Source organism: Mustela erminea, chromosome 1, assembly GCF_009829155.1.
Source record: "Mustela erminea isolate mMusErm1 chromosome 1, mMusErm1.Pri, whole genome shotgun sequence".
NCBI lineage: Eukaryota > Metazoa > Chordata > Mammalia > Carnivora > Mustelidae > Mustela > Mustela erminea.
This window is the reverse complement of record NC_045614.1, coordinates 207,651,144-207,673,448: the sequence shown is the minus strand read 5'-3', so window position 1 is coordinate 207,673,448 and position 22,305 is coordinate 207,651,144. Positions and strand designations below refer to the sequence as shown.

The 22,305-nt window shown below is 42.5% G+C and overlaps 1 long non-coding RNA gene across 2 annotated transcripts in view; it reads right to left on the bottom strand.

Moving 5' to 3' along the window:
* Nucleotides 1-2,131: 2,131 nt before the first annotated feature.
* The window catches only part of LOC116596451, a 28,185-nt gene continuing 8,011 nt past the window's right edge, over nucleotides 2,132-22,305 (bottom strand). For both annotated transcript variants that reach the window (XR_004288119.1, XR_004288118.1), the window contains exons 2-4: nucleotides 17,040-17,135; nucleotides 4,952-6,571; nucleotides 2,132-2,584 (exon numbers count right to left, since the gene is read on the bottom strand). This is a non-coding gene — a long non-coding RNA (uncharacterized LOC116596451). The remainder of the gene's footprint in view (nucleotides 2,585-4,951; nucleotides 6,572-17,039; nucleotides 17,136-22,305) is intronic.

The following is a 22,305-nucleotide window of genomic DNA, read 5'->3' as shown; positions in this document are numbered from 1 at the left end:
CACTAATGCACTACAAACCCTCATAGTCTCCTTCCCTTCCCACCAGAGGGAAGCACAAGGCTGATGCGGGCACTTGTGTTTCTAGGATTTACTTCCTAGTGGGCCCACATTTGTGTGTTCCTCTACATACGCCAGGGGGTCTGCTGCTTTCTGAACATTATCTAGATGCAATCAGACTGTGCTGCTTTTTCTGCGTCTAACGTTTCTTATTCGACTCTACGTTCCAGAGATTCATTCATGGTGAGGCCTTGGCTCTAGTTCATTCATTTTCACGGATCTTTCGCGCCATATTCCCTGACCACATTCCATACTTTTCTATCCATTCTCTGGTTAGTGAACATTTAGAGTGATTCCTTTTTTTTTTTTTTTTTTTTTCCAGCTCTAACAAAAATGCTGCCAAGGGCATGTCACCTGTCACACCCATGCAAGAGATAGTAGATGGCAGTATACCTCCAGCTTTTCGAGGACCTACCAAATTGTTTTCTGAAATGATCAAATTCACTGGCCCCCAATTTACATATCCAAATTCCCTTCTTCACATCACTTACCCTGGAAACTTTGGAGCGATAAGTACTGACCCAGCAAAAGCTATGATAAGGAAGATCTGTTCGCCAGTGACAGAGAAACCCCAAGACAACTAAAATGGGTAAGAGAGCAGAGGACATCGGGGCACCTGGGTGGCTCAGTTGGTTGTGTCTGACTCTTGAGCTCAGCCCTGGTCTTGATCTCAGGGTCGTGAGTTCAAGTGCTGCATTGGGCTCCACACTGGGCATAGAGCTTACTTAAAAAAAAAAAAAAAAAAAAAGGCGCAGAAGACATCAACAGGTGCATTCCTGCACAGACCTGTGGACCTAGCAAGGAACAGGTTTCTTTCGGGGCAGAACCCCTACGGTCTCTCTTATGTATGAGTTGGTATCCACCAGTATGTTCATGAACCTTAGAATGGACCTAGAAGTCTGCATGATTTACAGAAAATCAAATACAGGGGCACCTGGGTGGCTCAGTGGGTTAAAGCCTCTGCCTTTAGCTCAGGTCACGATCCCAGGGTCCTGGGATCGAGCCCCGCGTCGGGCTCTCTGCTCAGCAGGGAGCCTGCTTCCCCTTCTCTCTCTCTGCCTGCCTCTCTACCTACTTGTGATCTCTCTCTCTCTCTCTGTCAAATAAATAAATAAAATCTCCAGAAAAATCAAATACACAGTTAAAAACTCAAATTCTAATGTATGTCCCCAGCTCTGCTAAAAGACTCTGGCCCTGGGGCACCTGGGTGGCTCAGTGGGTTAAGCCGCTGCCTTCAGCTCGGGTTATGATCTCAGGGTCCTGGGATTGAGCCCAGTATCGGGCTCTCTGCTCAGCAGGGAGCCTGCTTCCTCCTCTCTCTCTCTCTCTGCCTCTCTGCCTACTTCTGATCTCTCTCTGTCAAATAAATAAATAAAATCTTAAAAAAAAAAAAAAAAAGACTCTGGCCCCAGGCAAGGTCCTTTGCATCTTCTAACCTCACCCTCCTCGAGCATAAATCGGGCATCACTATCTAGACAGCAGAATTACCATGTGGCATAATTAATGGCAAAGGGCTCTTGGCACCTATAAAACCAGATATAAATGTTGAATGGTGCTGTTAAGTAAGAACAGGTTATGCACACATTAGGTGGAAGCAGGTTGAACACGATTAATGGTGCTTCCCAGCTAGTCTGAATCTCAACTAAATTTTAAACTGCTTGGTTCTGGGATGTCTGGGTGGCTCTGTCTGTTAAGCACCTGCCTTTGGCTCAGGTCATGATCCCAGGGTCGAGCCCAGACAACAACCCCCGACGATGGGCTCCCTGCTCAGCGGGGCTTCTGTGTCTCCCTCTCTCTTTCTGGCTCCCCCTGCCTGTCCTCGCTCGCTCTCTCTGTGTCAAATAAATAAATAAGATCTTTTTTTTTAATGGACATATCCTTTTTCTTTTTTTAAAGATTTGTATTTATTTATTTGACAGACAGAGATCACAAGTAGACAGAGAGGCAGGCAGAGAGAGAAGGGAAGCAGACTCCCTGCTGAGCAGAGAGCCTGATGCGGGGCTCGATCCCAGGACCCTGAGATCATGACCTGAGCTGAAGGCAGCAGCCTTAAACCACTGAGCCACCCAGGTGCCCCTAAATAAGATCTCTTAAAAAATAAATAAAAATAAACTGGTTGGTTTTATATCAACAGGACTTTTCCCAAACCATGGGTTTCCTTTGCCTTCTGCAGAACTAAACAGGAAAACCCCGGGGGAGGCAAGCCGGTTTCCCGAGAGGTCACACGTCTCCATTCAAGCCTGGCCATCTTCCCCGGCTCCCACTCCCCACGGCACCACCCGCCCTGCACAAAGGCCGTGGCTTCATCTTCATCACTGGGAGCCCAAACACAGACGGCTGGTGCAAGTAGCTGTTCTCACGCAGCCTCACTGGGATGCTTGGAGCAGCAGCGAGCCTCTCATTTGCGAACTGTGGAGCAAACACGAATCCCGAGGGATGCGATTACAGGACCCTCTTTCCCACAAGCACGAGGACGGCTGGACCATGAGGTCCGCTGCAGCAGGGCTTGGTCTATCCAAAAGCCAATCTAAACAGCAAAACATCAGTAAAGGAATAGATCAATAGAACGTGTTATATCCGTAGGATAAAATTCCCTACAGCCACGGAAAGACAGTATTAATTAGCTTGGGTAGGGGGGTGGCCAGCTCTCAGAAATATAATGTAGAGTGGAAAAAAATACTTTCCCCCCCTGTGGAGAATGCAACTTTTTATTTTATTTTATTTTTTCAGTGTTCCAAGATTCATTGTTTATGCACCACACCTAGTGCTCCATGCAACTTTTAAATTTCCTGACAGATGATTATGGATTTTCAGGTATTTGAGAAACAAATGGAAACAAATCACAGTCATTGGTTGCTTAGACTGCTTTATCTGAAGACAAGAGCCTATGGCAGCAGATCCACGAGGGTCACACCTTTGTAAGCTCTGTAGTAAAAAGCGAGGGCCAGGATCCAGCCCGAGGCCTCTCAGCTCTGGCACCAAGTCCTCTCCACCGGTCCTAGGTGCCTGGCCCACTGTGTGTGAAGCCTTGACCCAGTCCTGGGGCAGCAGGCTTGTTGAAGAGTCCATCAGTTGACGTCCTGCCCTGATACGTAGGACCACACCAGCAAGGCCCCGGTAACACCCGCACGTGATGGGTGCTCTTCTGCAGGGGTGCGGCCGGCCTTTAGCTACAGCATCTTCTGGAAGGAACTCTGCCCTTGGGTCCTGAGCCTCCATTTCTCTGCTTTATTGAGGAGACCTCCTTGAGGTCTCCTCAAGGCCTCTGCCTGACCAGCCAGGGGCCATGGAACCAGGAATAGGGCAGAGACATTTCTCACGGAAACTGTGGTTAAGCAAAAAAAGAAGGAGGAGAAGGAGGAGGAGGTGGAGGGGGAGGAAGGGGAGGACAATGAGAAGGAGGAGGGGGTAGAGGGGAGGAGGAGGAGGAAGAAGAAGAGAAGGAGAGTAGAACTTAGACAGGTGTGGAAACAGGAAGCCAAAGATCGAGATGACGGAAGGAAAGTCTGAAGAACCGGCAGGTCCCAAAGCTTACAATTCTACTAAGCCTTCACCCATCCATCTCTCCACTCATTCATTCATTCCCTCATGCACTCATTCCTTCTACAATTATGTCAGGTGCTGAACTACATGCTGGGGACACTATGGGGAACTTCACAACGCCCCTAGTCCTAGAGATGCTCATATGCCAGCGGAGGTGATGGACATCAAGCAGCCCCTTTTGTGAGATAAGGTCACATGGTGGTAAGGGTTACCAAGAAAAATACATCTGAACAAGGGGGATAAAGAAAGCTTGGAGTGAGGCAGGCTCCTTCAGTGTGGGTGGTCGGGGAAGGCCTCTGAGAAGGTGACATCGCTGCTTGGATAAAGGAGGAGAACGTTTCAGGCAAAGGGAACAGCAAGTGCAAAGGTCCTGAGGCAGGACCGTGGTAAGGGACGCTAAGAAATTAGTGTTGTGGCCCACAGGGAGCAGGAAAAGTGGTAGAAAATAAAAAGAAATAGCCAAGCTTAGGCCATAGAGCCTTTGTCAGCTAAAGGACAGGAATTTTCAGATTCTTTTGTTTGTAAGTGAGATGGCAATCCATTGAATAGTTTTAAGCAGTAGAATAACACCGATTTTTTTTTTTTTTTAGATTTTATTTTCTTTATTTGTCAGAGAGGGGGGAGAGAGCACAAGCAGGGAGAGTGGCAAACAGAGGGAGAAGCAGGCTCCCTGCTAAGCAAGGAGCCCAACGTGGGACTTGATCCTAGGACCCTGGGATCATGAGCTGAGCCGAAGGTAGCCACTTAACTGACTGAGCCACCCAGATGGCCCCCCTCCTTTTTTTTAATGTACCACTAGCATGACCACACTCAGGCCTGCTCTCCTCACCCTGGAGTCCCAGAGCCAGAGATCTCTGAAGGAAACTCCTGCTAGCTTCAGATTCTCTACCCCTGCTTTCCATTCCAGCTGTTTGCCCTGGTTTCCTCGTGTGTTGACTCACACTTCCTGCCCCCAAACCCTGCCCGCTCCAGCTCAGACAACCGTTCTGCCTCATATCTGTCAATCTGGCGCCCAGGCAGGCCACAGCAAGGAAGTCACAAAAGGTACATTTGCATCTCACCTGCATCAGTAGAGCAAAAAGGGGGGGGGGGTAGCTATTAAAAAACAAATATTTGGAGTAGGAAGCACTCAAGCAAAAAGAGAAAAGAAAATTATCCAAACACAACTAAATAAAGATTTTGCCATGGGCCCCGTTGCCGAGGTACAGACACTTACAGCAGGTGTTTACTTCTGCTCCGGACTCTTTGCCACTCTGAAGCCTTCCAGCAAGGCTTCTGGCCCTTAGGGAAAGAGCCTCACCCAACGCTTTGTAGATGGGGAGCTTGAGAAGCAGGGAGGTGAGAAACTCACCAAGGTCACAAGGCTGCCAAGTGGGGGCTCAGCTCCATCCCGGGCTCGTGACAACCAACCAAAGCTTCTCTCTGCAAAGATTTATGAAAGGCTGGGTGGTAATAAAATCCGCTTGGGCCACCCTTCCCCCTAGTGCAAATTAAGTAACTGATTTGAGGAACAGAAACCCGGTTAAGATTTGCCCACCTACAAACAATGCCGAGGAGAACGTTGAATGCCAAAAATAGAAGGAAATACAGGAAGAAGATAGCCTCTCATGGGACCGAGAGCATTAATTCTACTCTGAATAATGGAGAGGTTGCCTGTGAGAAGTCATGTCCTCAAACTGAGCAAGGCTGAAGTCTGATGCAAGCCTCTCCAAGTTTCCATAAGATCACCGATCGTCGTAGAGTTCGGTAGTTTGCAAAACGCTGACGTCCGCGTCATTCTCTCATTTGCTCTTTGCGACGACCCTGACAGCAGCTGGAAGTCAGTATCGTCATATCCTCATTCTACAAACGAGGGGACTGAGGCTTAGCACAATTAAATGACTTCCCCAAATCAAGCAAAAGAGCCTTCGACCTTAGGCTGCTGAATTCCTTTGACAAGGTACAGGGGAAGGAAGGAAGGAAGGAAGGATCTCATTTTGCAGACTTCCCAGATACCCATTGCCCAACACAGCACTGGAAGACACAGATGGGAGACTCTTTTCCTGTGGTGTCCCTCCCACATTCATCGGCCTGGTTTCTTGTTGAGAAAGATGTTGGCCCGGCTTCGTTTAAGCAAAGATTCACTTGTTAAAAGAATCCGTTGTGGGGGTCACAAGAAAGCAAATGCTCAGGAGAAGATGGCCAGAACTTCATTTCTTCATACAATACGTATTAATGAAGTGTTTACCAAAGCTGAGTTTTAGGGATACCATGGCAAACTAGATGCAGATAGCTCTGGGCCTTGGGGAGCTGAAGTTATAACTTAAGTCATACATGACAAACTTAGGTTATCTATGACAAATGTCAAGCAGGTCATTTGCATCACCAACATGGCTGCCTTAGTCTGATTAAGCTGCTATAGCAAAATACAATTTTTTGAGTGTCTCATAAACAGTAGAAACTTATTTCTTATACATGGAGAGGCTGGGAGGTCCAAGATCAAGGTGCTGGCAGATTCAGTGTCTGGTGAGAACCCGTTTCCTGGTTGACAGGCAGCCATCTTCTTGCTGGGTCCTCATGTGGCAGAAGGGGCAAGGCAGCTCTCTGGGGCCTCTTTTATAAAGGCAGTAATTTCTATGATCTAATCATGTCCCCAAGCCCCATCTTCTAATACCACCACCTCGAGGATTACGACTTCAACATATGAATTTTAGGGGACATGACTATTCAGACTATAGCAATAACTCAGATACCCCTGGTCCGCCCTGGCTCTTGGAGGGCTCAGAATTAATCAACAAAAAGAAGCACCTTCCTCCTCTCTGTTACTTCCACTTACCTGCAAAATCATCTCCCGCTAAGTGAGCATCCAATCGAAGCAGAGAAAATGATAGTCCTGGGTGATTCCCATCACTGCTGCTCACATTCCACTGCTGAGAACTAATCACATGACTGTACCTGGACAACGTCCTTGACTGGGCAGCCACCGTCCGCACTATGGAGCAAGGATCATGAATTTTTGGTGGTCGACTACTCACTTCTGCTGCAGCCAGAAAGGAGGCTGACCATACCAATAATCATAACACTTAATGAAAACAACTCAGGGAAGTTAGATACAAAGACACGGAAAGAGATGGAGAAAAGTATGCCAAATGCATATTAACACTATTCATTTCACAGCAAGTAAAATTCGAAATGAAGAGGACTAAAAGGAATATATCATAATTACAAAAGTATGACCTACCAAATATGTCACAAACCTTTATGTACCAAAAGTCTTTGCCTCAAAATGCATAAAGCAAACCTTGATAGAAATACAAGCCGACACCGAGGAGTTCTCACAATGGTGACAATTTTTTAAATTAAGTTTTTATTTTAATTCCAGTATAGTTAACATACAGTGTTATATTAATTCCAGGTGTACAATAGAGTGATTCAGCAATTCCACACATCACCCAGTGCTCATCAGGACAAGTGCACTCCTTGATCCCTGCCACCTGTTTCACCCATCCCCCACCCACCGCCCCTCTAGTGACCACCAGTTTGTTCTCTAGAGTGAAGAGTCTATTTCTTGGCTGGAATCTCTGTTTATTTTTCCTTTGCTCATTTGTTTTGTTTCTCAAACTCCACATGTGAGTGAAATCATATGGTATTTGTCTTTCTCCAACAGACTTATCTCATAGCCACAGTGGAAAACAGTATGGAGTGAAACTACTATTACATACACTTCAACTAATTGGAATTGGAATTTAAATAAAAACTTGAAACAACAACAACAACAAAAAATAAAATTTTTTAAATCTTAAGAAAACAGCATGGAGATCTTAAGAAAACAGCATGGAGATGCCTCAAAAAGTTAAAAATAGAACCATCCTACGATCCAGTAATCACAGTACTGGGTATTTACCCAAAGAATATGAAAACATTAATTCAAAAGGACATATGAACCTCACGGGGCACAGGGGTGGCTCAGTGGGTTAAAGCCTCTGTCTTCGGCTTGGGTCACGATCTCAGGGTCCTGGGATCGAGCCCCGCACTGGGTTCCCTGCTTGGCAAGGAGGCTGCTTCCTCCTCTCTCTCTGTCTGCCTCTCTGCCTACTTGTGATCTCTGTCTGTCAAATAAATAAATAAAATCTTTAAAACAAATAAACAAACAAACAAACAAAAAGGATATATGAACCTCTATGCTTTTAACAACATTATTTATCATAGCCAAACTAGGGAAGCAGCCCAAGCGCCCACCCATCGATGAAGGGATATGGGAGAGGTGAGATAGATAGATAGATAGATATAATAACATGTTGTTTATATATAGAGATAAAGAAAATATGAAATATATATATATAATGTTGATTATATATAATAATGTTATATTGTATCTATACTATATGTAATAATAATGTTATATATAATGTGGATATATATAAATGTTGATTATATAAGAGGTGAGATTATATATATATATAATATATATAAAATATTATTCAACCATAAAAAAGAATGAAATCTTGCCATTTGCAACAACATGGACAGAGCTAGAAAGTATAATGCTAAGGGAAGTAAGTCATAAGTAATGACTTTAAACAAGCTCTCAGAAATTGGCTGATCACAGAAATATCACAGAAAGGAATAAGGCTCCAGAAGTCCTGGCTAATAAAATGGACAATTATGACCTAATAGATATATGGAGAGAAATAACTTTGCATCCAACACAGATTATACACTGTTTCCAACTCTCATGAGACATTCTCCTGGTGTATTAGGTCACAAAGGCACTCACAGAAGGAAAGCTCTAACAGTACATACTCATGAGCTATAATGGAATAACACTGCAAAATAAGAACAAGAGGGTGACCAACAAAAATCTATTCTCTTGGGTATTTTACATGACTCATGAGTCATAGGCTTGAAAGAAACCAAAACCAGAAATGACAAGCTGTTTAGAACCACATTAGGAGGGGTACCTGGGTGGCTCAGTGGGTTAAAGCCTCTGCCTTCAGCTCAGGTCATGATCCCAGGATCCTGGGATCGAGCCCTGCATCGGGCTCTCTGCTGAGCAGGGAGCCTGCTTCCTCCTCTCTCTCTCTGCCTCTCTGCCTACTTGTGATCTGTCTGTCAAATAAATAAATAAAATCTTAAAAAAAAGAACCGCATTAGGAGCACTGCATACATATCAAAGCCCATGGACTATCCTGAATCAGCATTCAGAAAAGGAGATAACCTTAAATGCTTAGGGTGGAAAACCGGAAGGGTTAAAAATATATGAGTCAACCAAGCTTTCAACTCAAGAAGCTGAGCACAGAGATGGGGAGGGGGAGAGAGAAAATAAATCTAAAGAAAGTTGAAGGGAGAAATCAAGGAAGATAAAAGTAGAAATTAATAAAAATAGAACACAAAAAGGCAACAGAACTGATGAGTTAAACTGGTTCTTTGAATGGATTGGTCAAAGACAAATCTTTGTCATATCTGTCAAAAGAAAGAAAAAGGACAAAATCTTAAGTCAAAAATTGTAAGAATGTAAATTACAGGATTATAAAAATTGTAAGAACCTTTATGGCAAGCATTTTGAAAATCAGTAGATGAAGTGACTAATTCCCTAGGAGAATATTTAATGAATCTTTATAGATTCATTCAAGGAAAGGTAGGAAACTTGAATAGTATCTTAACCATAAGTGCGGGGCCTGGGTGACTCAGTCAGTTAAGCATCTGACTCTTGATCTCAGCTCAGGTCTTGATCTGAGGGTTGGGAGTTCAAGCCCCATGTGGAGCTCCACACCCAGTGTGGAGCCTACTTAAATATAAATAAATAAATAAATAAATAAATAAGCATCAGGTCCAGAGGGCTTTTCAGAAGGCAGATTCTACCAGACCTTTAGTGAAAAGCTAATTCTATATAAACTATCTCAGAGCCTAGGAAAAAACATAAAGCCTAAATCATTTTATGGTTTCAATATAATACAGAACCTTGATACATGCTTTTGTCTCTTTCTCTCTCTCTATCCAAACACATACATGTACATTTACTTAAAAACAAAGATGCAAAATTCCATATCCAGAAGTGTATTAAAGGGATAACACAAAATGGTCATTCTAGGAATAGATGTTTCAGTGTTAAGAAAGTAGAAAGACAGTATGATTGTATTAACAGATGCTTTAAAGACATTTGCTGAAATTCAACATGAAAGTCAGAGATAAGATGAGACTCCCATTCAACACTGTACCCCAGTTACCAGATGTTACATGAAGGGCAGGAAAAACTAATACTATTAATCTTTTTTCTTTTCTTTGGATTAACAGAAGCAGTCTCGTTTGCCCTTTACAGTTTACAGAAGAGTTCCATGAGCCCTATTGTGGCCTCACAATGACGAGGTGAGATCAGGTCAAGTATTGTCATCTCAACTCTGAGAATGAGAACCCCGAGGGTCATAGAATTTTCAGATTTTCCTAAAGACGCACAGCTAGAAAGCCATGATGGGGAACAGATCCCAGGTTTTCTTATTCTTAATCAAATTCAATTAGGAATAAGGAATCAGACTGTAAAAACAATACAGTTGACCCTTGAACGACATGGGTTCGAACTGCATGGGTCCACTTATACACAGATTTGTTTTTTATAAATATAATACAGTACTTTAAGTGTACTTTCTTAGGATTTCCTCCAGCTTGCTTTATTGGAAGGATGCAGTGTATAATTCATATAATACAAACTACATGTTACTCCCCTGTTTATGTCCTCAGTCAGGCTTCTGGCCAACAATGGGCCATGAGTAATTAAGTTTGGAGGGAGTCAAAAGCTATGCATGGATTTGTGTGGGGGTCAGCACCTCTAACCCCCAAGTTGTAGGGCCAACTGTATATTTCACTGCTACCAGTGACTGACCCTGACCAGATCACCATCCCTCTGAGCAAGCAAAGTCAGAGCCCCGGGAGCTGACTGGGGTGAGGATGGGGGTGGGGGGGAGACACTGCACAGTGAGGAAGACAGAAGGAAGAGAGAGAGCACTGAAGACGCACTTCTCGGGGCGTCTGGATGCCACCTGGATGGCATCTGATGCCCTGGATGCCACCTGATAGACGGGGCCGGCCGACACTCAGGTTTGTGTCCATGATATTCCAGGTACTCTTCTGAACCTCTATGTCCCCTCGTAGATCCTCATAACAGCTCTCACAAGGAAGCTCCTGGGAGGCTCAGTTGGTTAAGTGTCTGCCCTTGGCTCAGATCATGATCTCAGGGTCCTGGGTTCGAGCCCCGCGTGGGGTTCCTTGCTCAGTGGGAAGTCTGCTTGTCCCTCTCCCTCTGCCCCTTCCCTACTTGTGCACGTGAGTGCCTGTGCACTCTCTCTACATATATCAAATAAATAAATCTTAAAAAAAGAAAACCTCTCATGAGGTTGGCACTATTACTATTACCCTTATTTTACAGACGACAAATGTTCCTCGATTTATAGGTTTAATAGATGGTAGTGTCAGGATTTGAACCCAGGCAGCCTGGCTTCAGAGCCTTTGCTTAGATCACTACATTACAGTGTCTTTAAGCCAGTCCCTGGTTCTGGGAGTGAGAGTAGAAACCAACTTTTCACAGGTGAGTTTTAGATATAAAAACAATACCACTGAAAGAAAAAAGCCTCCATTTGCTCACTCAATTTTTTCGACATTGCATGAGACCAGGAGAAAAAAAGTTTCTCACAGACACACACACACACACACACACACGCACCCACGTGATCTGCTTAAAAATATCCATTTTTATTAAGTATCTATTTCGCTGCTTCCTAAAATTAGACTTAACCCAAAAAAAGAAAGGAAGAAATGTTCTCCTTGGTCTTTTTCCTTCAGTCTGTAGACCTATACCCTAAGAGTCCTTCTCGATAGAACTGTAAGAGAATCAGAAAAAAAAAATATGATTGCCAAGTTAAGAATCAAGATAGAGACCATAAAGAAGTGTTATTCTAAAGAATTACCTACATAATTATAATTCATTGCTCTAAACTTCTTTTATCTGCCACTACACTTGCTTTTTTATGTCAGAGGTCCTTGTTCTCTTTCTTGGCCCTTCATCCTGTTGTAGACCCTTCTACCCAGAGAAAGTGTGTTAGCACTTTGGTTTGGTCCAGCTTTTCCTGAAGCACATAGGACTGCAGAATTAGTTGGTCTGTGTTTATGTGGACCTGCTGGAGATAATCCAAACAGAGTTACTTTACTTTGCACAACCTGTTCCTTTATCCTAGGTTGTCCCAACCCAACAACATCCTCTGCTTCCTTTAGGACCTGGTTCACCTCTTCCAAGAAGCCCTCCCTGATGATGCCATCACACATGCTCCAGCAAAACCTATAAAACTCACCCAGAACAGTAGCTTCTTTAGTCCTTCCCCTTTTGCTAATTTTTTTTAAACTTGTCAGACCCTCACATGAAATTATGAACTCTATGAGGGTAGGGACTTTGTGCTATTCAGAGCTGGGTCTCCACTGCCTTTAGATTAGGAAATAAATTAGTATTTCAAGTTTAACAATTTGTTGTGAAAATTGAAGATCAGCACCCTCAAGATATGAAAAATACGTTATAGGAGCATCTTGGTGATGTGGTTCAGTCCCTTAAGTGGCTGCCTTCAGCTCAGGTCATGATCCCAGGGTCCTGGGATCAAGCCCCAAGTTAGGCTCTCTGCTCAGCAGGGAGCCTGTTTCTCCCTCTCTCTCTCTACCTGCCACTCCCTCTGCTTGTGCTCTTTCTCTCTCTGTCAAATAAGTAATTAAAATCTTAAAAAAAGAAAAATACACTATAGTCTTTTTTACAAATGGGCTTTAAAGTTTTAAAGTTCCATAAATCTTAAACTTTAAATAGAGGCACCTTGGAAACAATTTATAATGCTTCTAATAGGGACATTATAAATAATGTTTATTAGAAAAATAATAAAACAAAACAATGGCCTTTATCATTAGCAGTATATCTGGACACTTCCCTAGAAGTTTGGTATAAAAGCCCATATACTACCTCAATAAATCAGAATGCAGACAGGGATTGGGACAGCTACCGTTCTTTAAGTACTACTATTTCTTTACCGAAGTAGTGATAAGAGAAAAATACCCAAGGAAATAGGTTAAAAAGAAAAATCTTTGAATTTAAAGTTTGCATGGGGGGAAGGGGAAAAAGAGGGAGTTATAAATAATTCTGATAGATGGTTGGAAGAAAGATCCAGTATTAAATCTTACCCAGGCTGAGACGGCAATAATGTCACTTTGCAAAAGAAGTCAATGAAAATGTCACAGATAAGAAGTACAAAATGTGTCAATCTGGATAGTAACATACATTAAAGATTTATGAAGCGATGTCATTGCATTACAGAATGACAGGAATTATGTCTAGGGGAGACAGATTCTCAGAGTGGCAGGTTCTGTAGAGTACCAAGATAATTTCAAGAAGCTTTAAAGACAAATTGCTGAAAATGATCTGTGAAAAGCAACTCGACTCAAAGGACCAGGGTGGGATGATTTTCCCCGCAGATCACCATCTGATCTGATAGGTCATTTTAAACCATGAAACATTGGAACATTAAAAATACACAATGATAAAGCCACATGCCAGGCACTTGGAGTGGGTCTGTTTATGTAAGAGACACGTGTCACGTGCCCCGAACTATTTTCCCAGGGGAAAATCCCGAAGGGATTTGACCTGATCCATCCCAATTCTTCTTGAAGCTCTTCTAAGCACAGACTTAGAAGAACAACACCCAAGATGAAGGGGGTGGCTGCAATCACGAGAGAGCAGAAAGCTGACTGGTGTAGCCTGGCATCAAACTTGGGAGCTGTTCTGCAGGAAGTAGGAGTGAGGTGAGGGGTGGGGAGACCTGAGCCCCCACTCAGGCTTTGATCTGATCTCAGGGAGAGATGAATCACTCCTTTGATCTCAAGGGAGAGTCTCTGATCATAAGACATGTTTAAGGAGGGGAATGGGCCTCCCCAAATATAGAAAAGCTGACTCCACAAGCTTCTTGGTGGGCATGAGCGGGCAATGACAATCTGTACTTGATATAATAATAACAGACTGATGATAAGGATAATAATAATAGTAATTGCCCCTTATCTGGGATATAGGAAAGGTGGGTGAAGTTTTGTGGGAATCATTAATATTCGTAATCCAAAAGGAACAAAAAGGAAATATTTACTTTTTTTGAACTTAGAATGTGTGAGATTTCCTCTCAAAGACTTTAAGTGTGTCTCTAAAAAGTTTGCATCTAAAACAGTGGTCAGCAAATGTTTTATGTAAAGGGTCAGATAATAACTATTTTAGGCCTTCTGAACCATACTGTCCCTACTGAGCTACCCAACTCTCACTGTAACTTGAAAGCTGCCACTGGTGATATGCAAATGAACTGAACTGGTTGTGTTCCAATAAAACTTTATTTATAAAAACCTGCAGTGGGCCTTTCCCAGATCGGGAAACTAAGGCAGGAAGAGGCTGAGTCCCTTGCCTAAGGTCACATAGCTAAACATCATAGAAATGTTATCAGAAGACAGGATTAAAATTCTCCTTTCCCCAGTAACTGGCCAAACTGGTCTGCACACTTTTCCGAGTACCAGTTTTCTCCTCAGAAAGTTTTGATCAGAACACTGCCCTCCCTCCCGACTGTGCAGAGCTCCTGCACTGCTCAAATGTGATTAGGCACTTGAAAATACTTCCTAGTGGCACCTGGGTGGCCCAGTGAGTTAAGGCCTCTGCCTTCGGCTCAGGTCATGATCCTAGGGTCCTGGGATCGAGCCCCACATTGGGCTCTCTGCTCAGCAGGGAGCCTGCTTCCCCCTCTCTTTCTGCCTGCCTCTCTGCCTACTTGTGATCTCTCTCTCTGTGTGAAACAAATAAAAAAATCTTAAAAAAAAAAAGTGCTTCCTACCTTCTGTTTACCTCCACAAAATGTTAGTTATTATCAATCTTCCGTTATCTAGCAAAAATATAGAGAGGGATCAACTAGGAAGCACCAGGGTATAAAGACACACACCAATAGGCTTGCTACCTTTTTCAAATATACAAATCAGCAAGCAAAATAGGAAATGAAGTACGTACAGTAGAACTAACATTCACAGATGAACAATGGGACCTATCAGCCCTCCACGATCCAGACAACCATAAAACCTGTCTTTTCACTGCCCTGGGCTCTATCACAACTTTTCACCTATATGAATTAATTTGATACTAGCAATTGTTTTTGCAGACTAGAAATCTAGGATTTAAAGGACCAAATTCACCTGCTTAAGGTCATATTACAAATCAGTTCCCTGGACTCTTTCCAATGACTCATAATAATAAGGTAGCTCAGTGGGAGAGAAAGAGTATGGCAAAGCAAAAATAGGTTTCTTATTTTACTTTCATAGTGTCTTTTAAATGCTTAAGGGTACCTCATTTATTTATATTACTTGGAACTGAATTGTCAATACTCTACAAATTTTGGGTAACTAAAGCGTATCTCTTTCATTATAAAAACTATACATCTCAATCTTCCTTCAGTCAATATGTACTTCCTTTCATATCAATATTCACATTTGTTATAATGCCCTCTTAGTCCAGATTTCAGCCACCCCCACCTTGTAGGGCAATAGTGATTATTAATTAGAAAAGAATATCAATTCTGGACCAGGCCATGAGGAGTCATAAACGTAGAAGATTCTATACTAGATCAATTTGGGTATTTTCAATCACTGAGAACAGAAAACCCAACTCAACTGGCTTAAACAATAAGGAAATGGATTGGCTTTCAAAACCCCAAGACCAGGAGTAGTATGGGCTTCAGGACTGGTTTCATCCAGCAGATTCAGTTCAACTGTTCTTGGACAATCTTGGTTCTGCTTACCACCCAATGGCAGCTTCCTATTCAGGCGGTTATCAATATGGTTGCAGGCATCCCATAAAGAAGATAATACTATCTTTTCTAGCTCTCTGGAGCATGAGAAACTTTTCCCTCAAAATCCCCCAGAACCCATCATTGTGCATCTGATTAGATCAAAATGTGTCTGATGTCAATATACAAACCAGCCTTTGAGGTCAGAGGAATGTCCTATGTGGCTCAGGTCTGAGTTTCTGAACAAATCAAGAAAGGTTACATTATTAAACTTGGCTTGGATAAAGCATGGGGTACATCTGGAGCTGGGATTAATCTTCTAAGCCTCATTGTTGTTAAATAATAGAGGGGTGAAATAGATTAGGGAAAGCATTTGTCATTGTCCTTGGTTGAGCAAGCTCTGAACCTTCTTCTTATGTTTGGGATAAAAATCTGGATTTATTTCCCCAGATTATAAATCCTGGTGGAAAGCAGACTCTACTTCCCACAACTGAAACTGAAAAACAGATCTATGACTCCCCAAGTGCTTTTGCAGCTTGGATGTGGGAAAGTGACCCAGGCTTGACAAGCTTAATGCCCCCCTTCACCCAAAGCCACCCTTAGAAAATCAGGAAAAAGTGGCCCATGTAGAATCAGAATGGTCTGTCTTGCAGGGATCTTCCACCGTGGCTAATTGACCACAGAATCTCTAGGACCAAAATCATAAGGAGCTCACTCAGGTCTGAGGAAGAGAGGTATGATCTGAGTACTGCAACAGAGATTCTCAAATCCTGGGCTTCAATAAATTCACAGATGCAGAACATCTTGAATGAAGGAAATACCAGAAACTCTTGCTGAAGAATACAGCAAAAAGATCACAAATATGTATTGTAAATCTTCATCCTGATCTTCCTCCAAAACAGATACCGTCATTAATCAGGACAGATGTGTGCCACCGAAAAGGAAATACCTAGATCTTTGGAGGATTCATGGAAACTGGTCTATGACTAATGCTAATTCCCGCAGACCCAGAAGGCCACTGTTGTACTCCAGTCAGAGAGGAAATTTACAGGGAAAAAGGTAGTAAAATGAGTTTTGACTTAAGTTTACCTTCAAAAGGCTCAAGGAGCCTCCAGATCTGTGTTTATGTTCTCAGTTCGTGTAAGTGTAAATAGAAGGGACACACAGAAGGAAGAGCAAATCCCCACATCAGCTCTCTACCCAATGAAGTAAGGGCCATTAAGGTAGGAATGGCCTGATGAGAGCCCATGGTGCTCTCCTTATGTTAAACAGCACATCACGACTGACAGCACAGATCTTGTAGAATTTCAAACTTTAAAAGACTGAAACATCCAGAGGTGATGACTGCTACCACATTCCCATTCAACTCTCTAGTTTGGCCGGTGAAGAAAACCAGACGGGTCTTGGAGAATGACAATGGATCATCATAAACTTAACCAGTTACATCTGCTGTTCCAGGTGCCTTCAGTGGACGAAAGCAAATATACAAAGCCCCTGGGACATGGTAGGCACCTGTGGGTTTGCCAAAGGCATGTTTTCTCTGTCCAACACTAAGAACACCAAAAGCAAGTTGTTTATTTGTTTTTCTGTTTGCTTTACCTGGCAAAGCCAACAGTTACACCTCTATGGTCTTACCTGAGTCTTGCTCCCTGTCCAGTGCTCTGCCTGGGTTTGGTCCATGGGCCCTGGGTTGGTCATCTCACAGGATCTCAAGCTGAGAGACTCCAGGAGCTGAGGGAGCAGACATGCGGGCAGCCTGGGTAAGAAAGTTCATCTCAAAGGCTGGAAAGGTAAGTCTCACCAAGTTGCAGTGGATTTGGGGCAGAAATGGGAGAGCGTTTCCGACAACCCAGGGCATGTAGGGCTCTCTGTCTCCAAAATGAGTGGGAGGCTGCTGTCCCTTGCATGTCCTGTCATGAGGAATCAGACGCAATGTTTGTGCGCTTCTACAGGATTCCAGAGCTGCATAATCAATTTACATGCACCACCGACCCCAAGAGGGACCCAACTGACTCTGAACTTTGAGAACGAGAAAGCCCGGGGCTGCTCCCGGCTGCAGGACAAGCAACACTCAGCTGTTTAACACTTGTGATTTGGGGGATCCAGTAAGGGCTGAGTGTCCCCCGCACACTGGGTTGCAGCAGAGCCCACGGCAGGTGCCGAGAGGAGAACCCAAATAAAAGACCCGACGGTTCCAGGGAAACTCAAGACCTCTCGGCAAATAACGAACCTTTAGAGAACCAGCTCTTGGGGTCCTGTTCTGGGCAGATGCTTAACCGACTGAGTCACCCTGGTGTCCCCTTTTCTAATCTCCCAACTGATAAATGTCACATATGTACAGAATTTTAAATAAATGCATACATGTGATCTATGTATTTTAAGAATTTTTTTTTAAGATTTTATTTATTTGACAGAGATCACAAGTAGGCAGAGAGGCAGGCAGAGAGAGAGGAGGAAGCAGGCTCACCACGGAGCAGAGAGTCTGACTCGGGGCTCGATCCCAGGACCCTGGGATCATGACCTGAGCCGAAGGCAGAGGCTCTAACCCACTGAGCCACCCAGGGGCCCCAAGACTTATTTTTTTTTTCCCTATTTTTGCTTGTCTCCCCGCCTGCTTTCACCTGCTTTAACGCTACCCCTTCCCCACTGTGATGTCGCATGTGCCAACCCCTGGGTATCCACCTGTCCACATTTTCTGCATGCTTATACAATCATAAACGCACACTCACACACATAGGATGTCAATCTATTGCATGGGAGTCAGTCTTGCCCACTCAACAGCCATACTCTTGCTTCCTTCCTCTCCCTTGAGGCTTCCTTGCTGACAATTTATTTGCTCACATGTGGGCAAATATCTGTTGGACTGAAGGAAAGGCACCCATATTTTAGCCAACAAATCCTGGTTTGGTTTTAAAAAGACAATTCCGTTCTTCTTTTACTTTGTTTAGGGATGAACATGTAGCTCAGTTCTGGTCCATAAGAAGTAAGGAGGGGCATCTGGGTGGCTCAGTGGGTTAAAGCCTCTACCTTCGGCTCAGGTCATGATCCAGGGTCCTGGGATCGAGCCCCGCATCGGGCTCTCTGCTCAGCAGGGAGCCTGCTTCCCCCTCTCTCTCTGCCTGCCTCTCTGCCTACTTGTGATTTCTGTCTGTCAAATAAACAAATAAAAATCTTAAAAAAAAAAAAAAAGAAGAAGTAAGGAGAACTCTGGAATAGCTTCCTTTATATGAGGAAAGGTAGTGTGATTGCTGGATTCCACAGTGGGCTCACCTGAGATTCATGGGCCTGAAGACTAATTGAGAATCAAATATGTCCATTAAAATATCAGCGGATTTTGTTTTTTCTCCAAAATTGACAAGTGTAAGCTAAAATATATACGGAAAGGCAAAGGAACTAGAATAGTCAAGATAAACTTGAATAAATAAATTGGAGGATGTACACTTCTGGATTTCAAAACTTTAAGTATAAGTATTAGTAATCAAGTGTGGTATTGATCAAAGGATTAGAATTATGATTTCAGAAATACAACCCTACATATGCAGCCATTTAATTCTTGACAAAGGTGCCAATGCAACTCAATAGGGGAAAGAAAGCTTTACAGTAAATGGGGACAAAGGAACTTTTTAAAAAAATGAAATTTGAACCCTATCTTACACATTAATTTAAAATGGACCATAGACTCAATATGAGCACTAAAACTTCAAATAAATCTTCCAAAAGGAAACATGAAGGATATCTTCATGATTTCAAGGCAGGCAAAAGTTTCTTAGGCAGAATACAAAGAACCACAAAAGAAAAAATTAACAAATTTCACTCCATAAAAATTGAAAACTTCTAGAAACTTCTAATCATGAGGTAGTAACAAGGTCCAGGATTACCCTTCCACCATAAAACAAACAAACAAAAACAGAAAACTGGAAAACATACGGGAAACAAAACAAGAACAGTAATAATACTAATATACTAATATAAACCACAATATATTGTGGGTTTATGTAACATATGTAGAAGTAAAATATAAAACAGTAAGCACAAGGATGGGAGAGGACACAGGTTAAAAGTAAAAAGCGGGGGGGGGCTCCTGGGTGGCTCAGAGGGTTAGGCCTCTGCTCAGGTCATGATCTCAGGGTCCTGGGATTGAGCTCCTCTTCCCTCAGGCTCTCTGCTCAGCAGGGAGCCTGCTTCCCCCCTTTCCCTCTGCTTGCCTCTCTGCCTACTTGTGATCTCTGTCTGTCAAATAATAAATAAAACCTTAAAAAAAAAAGTAAAAGGATGGAAAATATATGTCATGCAAATACAAATCCTAAGACCAGAGAGGTTATATCAATATCAGATGAAACAGATTTCAGGGTAAGGTCTATTACCAGACAAAAAAGGAAATTTTCCTAAGGAAACAGGTCAATTCATCAAGGGAAAATAATAACCCTAAATTTGCACTAACTGAATAACAAAGATCCAAAACACATCCAAACACAGATCTTTCTGTTTCAAAGATCCAGAAACTACTGACAGAACTGAAAAGAGAAATAGAAGGGGCACCAGGGTGGCTCAGTTGGATGAGTGACCAACTCTTGATTTAGGCTCAGGTCATGATCTCAGGGTCTTGACATTGAGCCCCATGTCAGGCTCTGCCTTGGCCATGGAGCCTGCTTAAGATTCTCTCTCTCCCTCTGCCTCTGCCCCTGCCCCCACTGCACTGGTGCTTACTCATGTACTCTCTCTCTCTCAAAATAAGTAAATAAATAAATAAATAAAGATAAAATACATTTTTGAAAAAGAAAAGAGAAATAGACAAATCCATAATCACAGGAAAAGATACCAAATCTCCTCTCTCAGTGACCAAGAATAAGTAAACAGAAAATGAAGAGATAAATACTTAAACAATACTAGCAACCACCCAGACCCAAATGACATTAACAGAACACTCCATCCAACAACAGCAGAATAAACATTATTTTTAAGTGTACATGGAACAATCATCCAGATAGACCATAGGCTGAGGAATAAGACAAGTCTCAAAAAAGTCAAAAGGATTGCAATCACACAAAGTCTGATCTATGGATACAGTGGAATAAAATTATAAATGAATAACAGAAAGATTTTTTTAAAGATATTTAAAATACTTTTTAGACTTAAAGTTATTTTTTAAATAATACATTTCTAAATAAATGTGGGATAAAAGAAGAAATCATAAAGGAAATTGCAAGATATTTCGAAGTAAATGGAAATGAAAAGCACAACATATTAAGTTTTGAGAGGGAAATTTAAGGTGTAAAATGCTTAAATTAAAAAAGAAAAAACACCTCAAATTGGTGATCTAGACCTCCAAACTTAAGAAACTAGAAAAGTAAATTAAATACAAAGCAAGCAGAAGGAATAAAATAAATAAGGTAATAGTGAAAATTAATGAATCAGAAAGCATACACGAAGTAGGATCAATCAATAAAATCAAAAGTTGGGGGCGCCTGGGTGGCTCAGTGGGTTAAAGCCTCTGCCTTCGGCTCAGGTCATGATCCCGGGGTCTTGGGATCGAGCTCCACATCAGGCTCTCTGCTCAGCTGGGAGCCTGCTTCCTCCCCTTTTCTCCCTGCCTCTCTGCCTCCTTGTGATCTCTGTCTGTCAAATAAATAAAATCTTTAAAATTAAAAAAAAATAAATAAAATCAAAAGTTGGGGGAGCCTGGGTGGCTCAGTGGGTTAAGCCTCTGCCTTGGGTTCAGGTTATGATCTCAGGGTCCTGGGATCAAGTCCCGCATTGGGCTCTCTGCTTAGCAGGGAGCCTACTTCTCCCTCTCTCTCTACCTATCTCTCTGCCTACTTGTGATCTCTCTCTGTATGTCAAATAACTAAATAAAATCTTAAAAATAAATAAATAAAAATAAAATCAAAAGTTGTTTCTTTGAAAAGATCAACAAAACAAACTTCTAACTACACTGAATAAGAAAATTTTAAAAAGAACATACAAATTACCAACATCAGGAATGAAAAAGGAGACATCACTACAGACATTAAAAGGACAATAAGAGGGTTGCCTGGGTGGCTCAGTCAGTTAAGTGTCTGCCTTTGGCTCAGGTCATGATCCTACAGCCCTGGGATCAAGCCCTCCATCAGCCTGCTCTCCCTCTGTCCCTTCCCCTGCTTGTTCTCTCCCTCTCTGTCAAATAAATAAATAAAATATTTTTAAAATTTTTTTTAAAATTGAAAAATAAAAGGGCAATAAGAGACTAGCATAAAAAACTGTATGGCAATAAGTTATCAACCTTTAAGCAGACAGATTTCTCAAAAGATACTAATTATCAAAACTGACCCAACAAGTAGAAAGAACATTTGAAGAGCCCTGTATCAATTTAAAAAATTAAGTTATGAATATAAAACCTTCTCATAAAGAAAGCATTAGGCCCAGATGGGTTCACTGGTGAATTCTAACAAAATCTTAATGAAGACATAATACAGATTCTACACAAACTCAGAAAATGGAGAAAGAAGGAAACTGCTCTCAACTCATTTGATGAAGACAGGATCCTCAGACATCAGAACCAGTACAAGGGAAACTACAGACCAGTATCACTCATAAACGTAGAAGGAAATATTCTTGACAGAATCTCTACAAATTGAATTCAGCTCAGGGCATGATCTGAAGGTCCTGGGATGAACCCCCTGGGGCAGGCTCCACACTCAGCAGGGAGTCTGCTCAAGGATTCTTTTTTTTTTTTTTTTAAGATTTTATTTATTTATTTGACAGACAGAGATCACAAGTAGGCAGAGAGGCAGGCAGAAAGGGTGGGGGAAGCAGGCTCACCACTGAGCAGAGAGCCCACTGCGGGGCTCAATTCCAGGACCCCGAGATCATGACCTGATCCGGAGGCATAGGCCCAACCCACTGAGCCACCCAGGCATCCCTG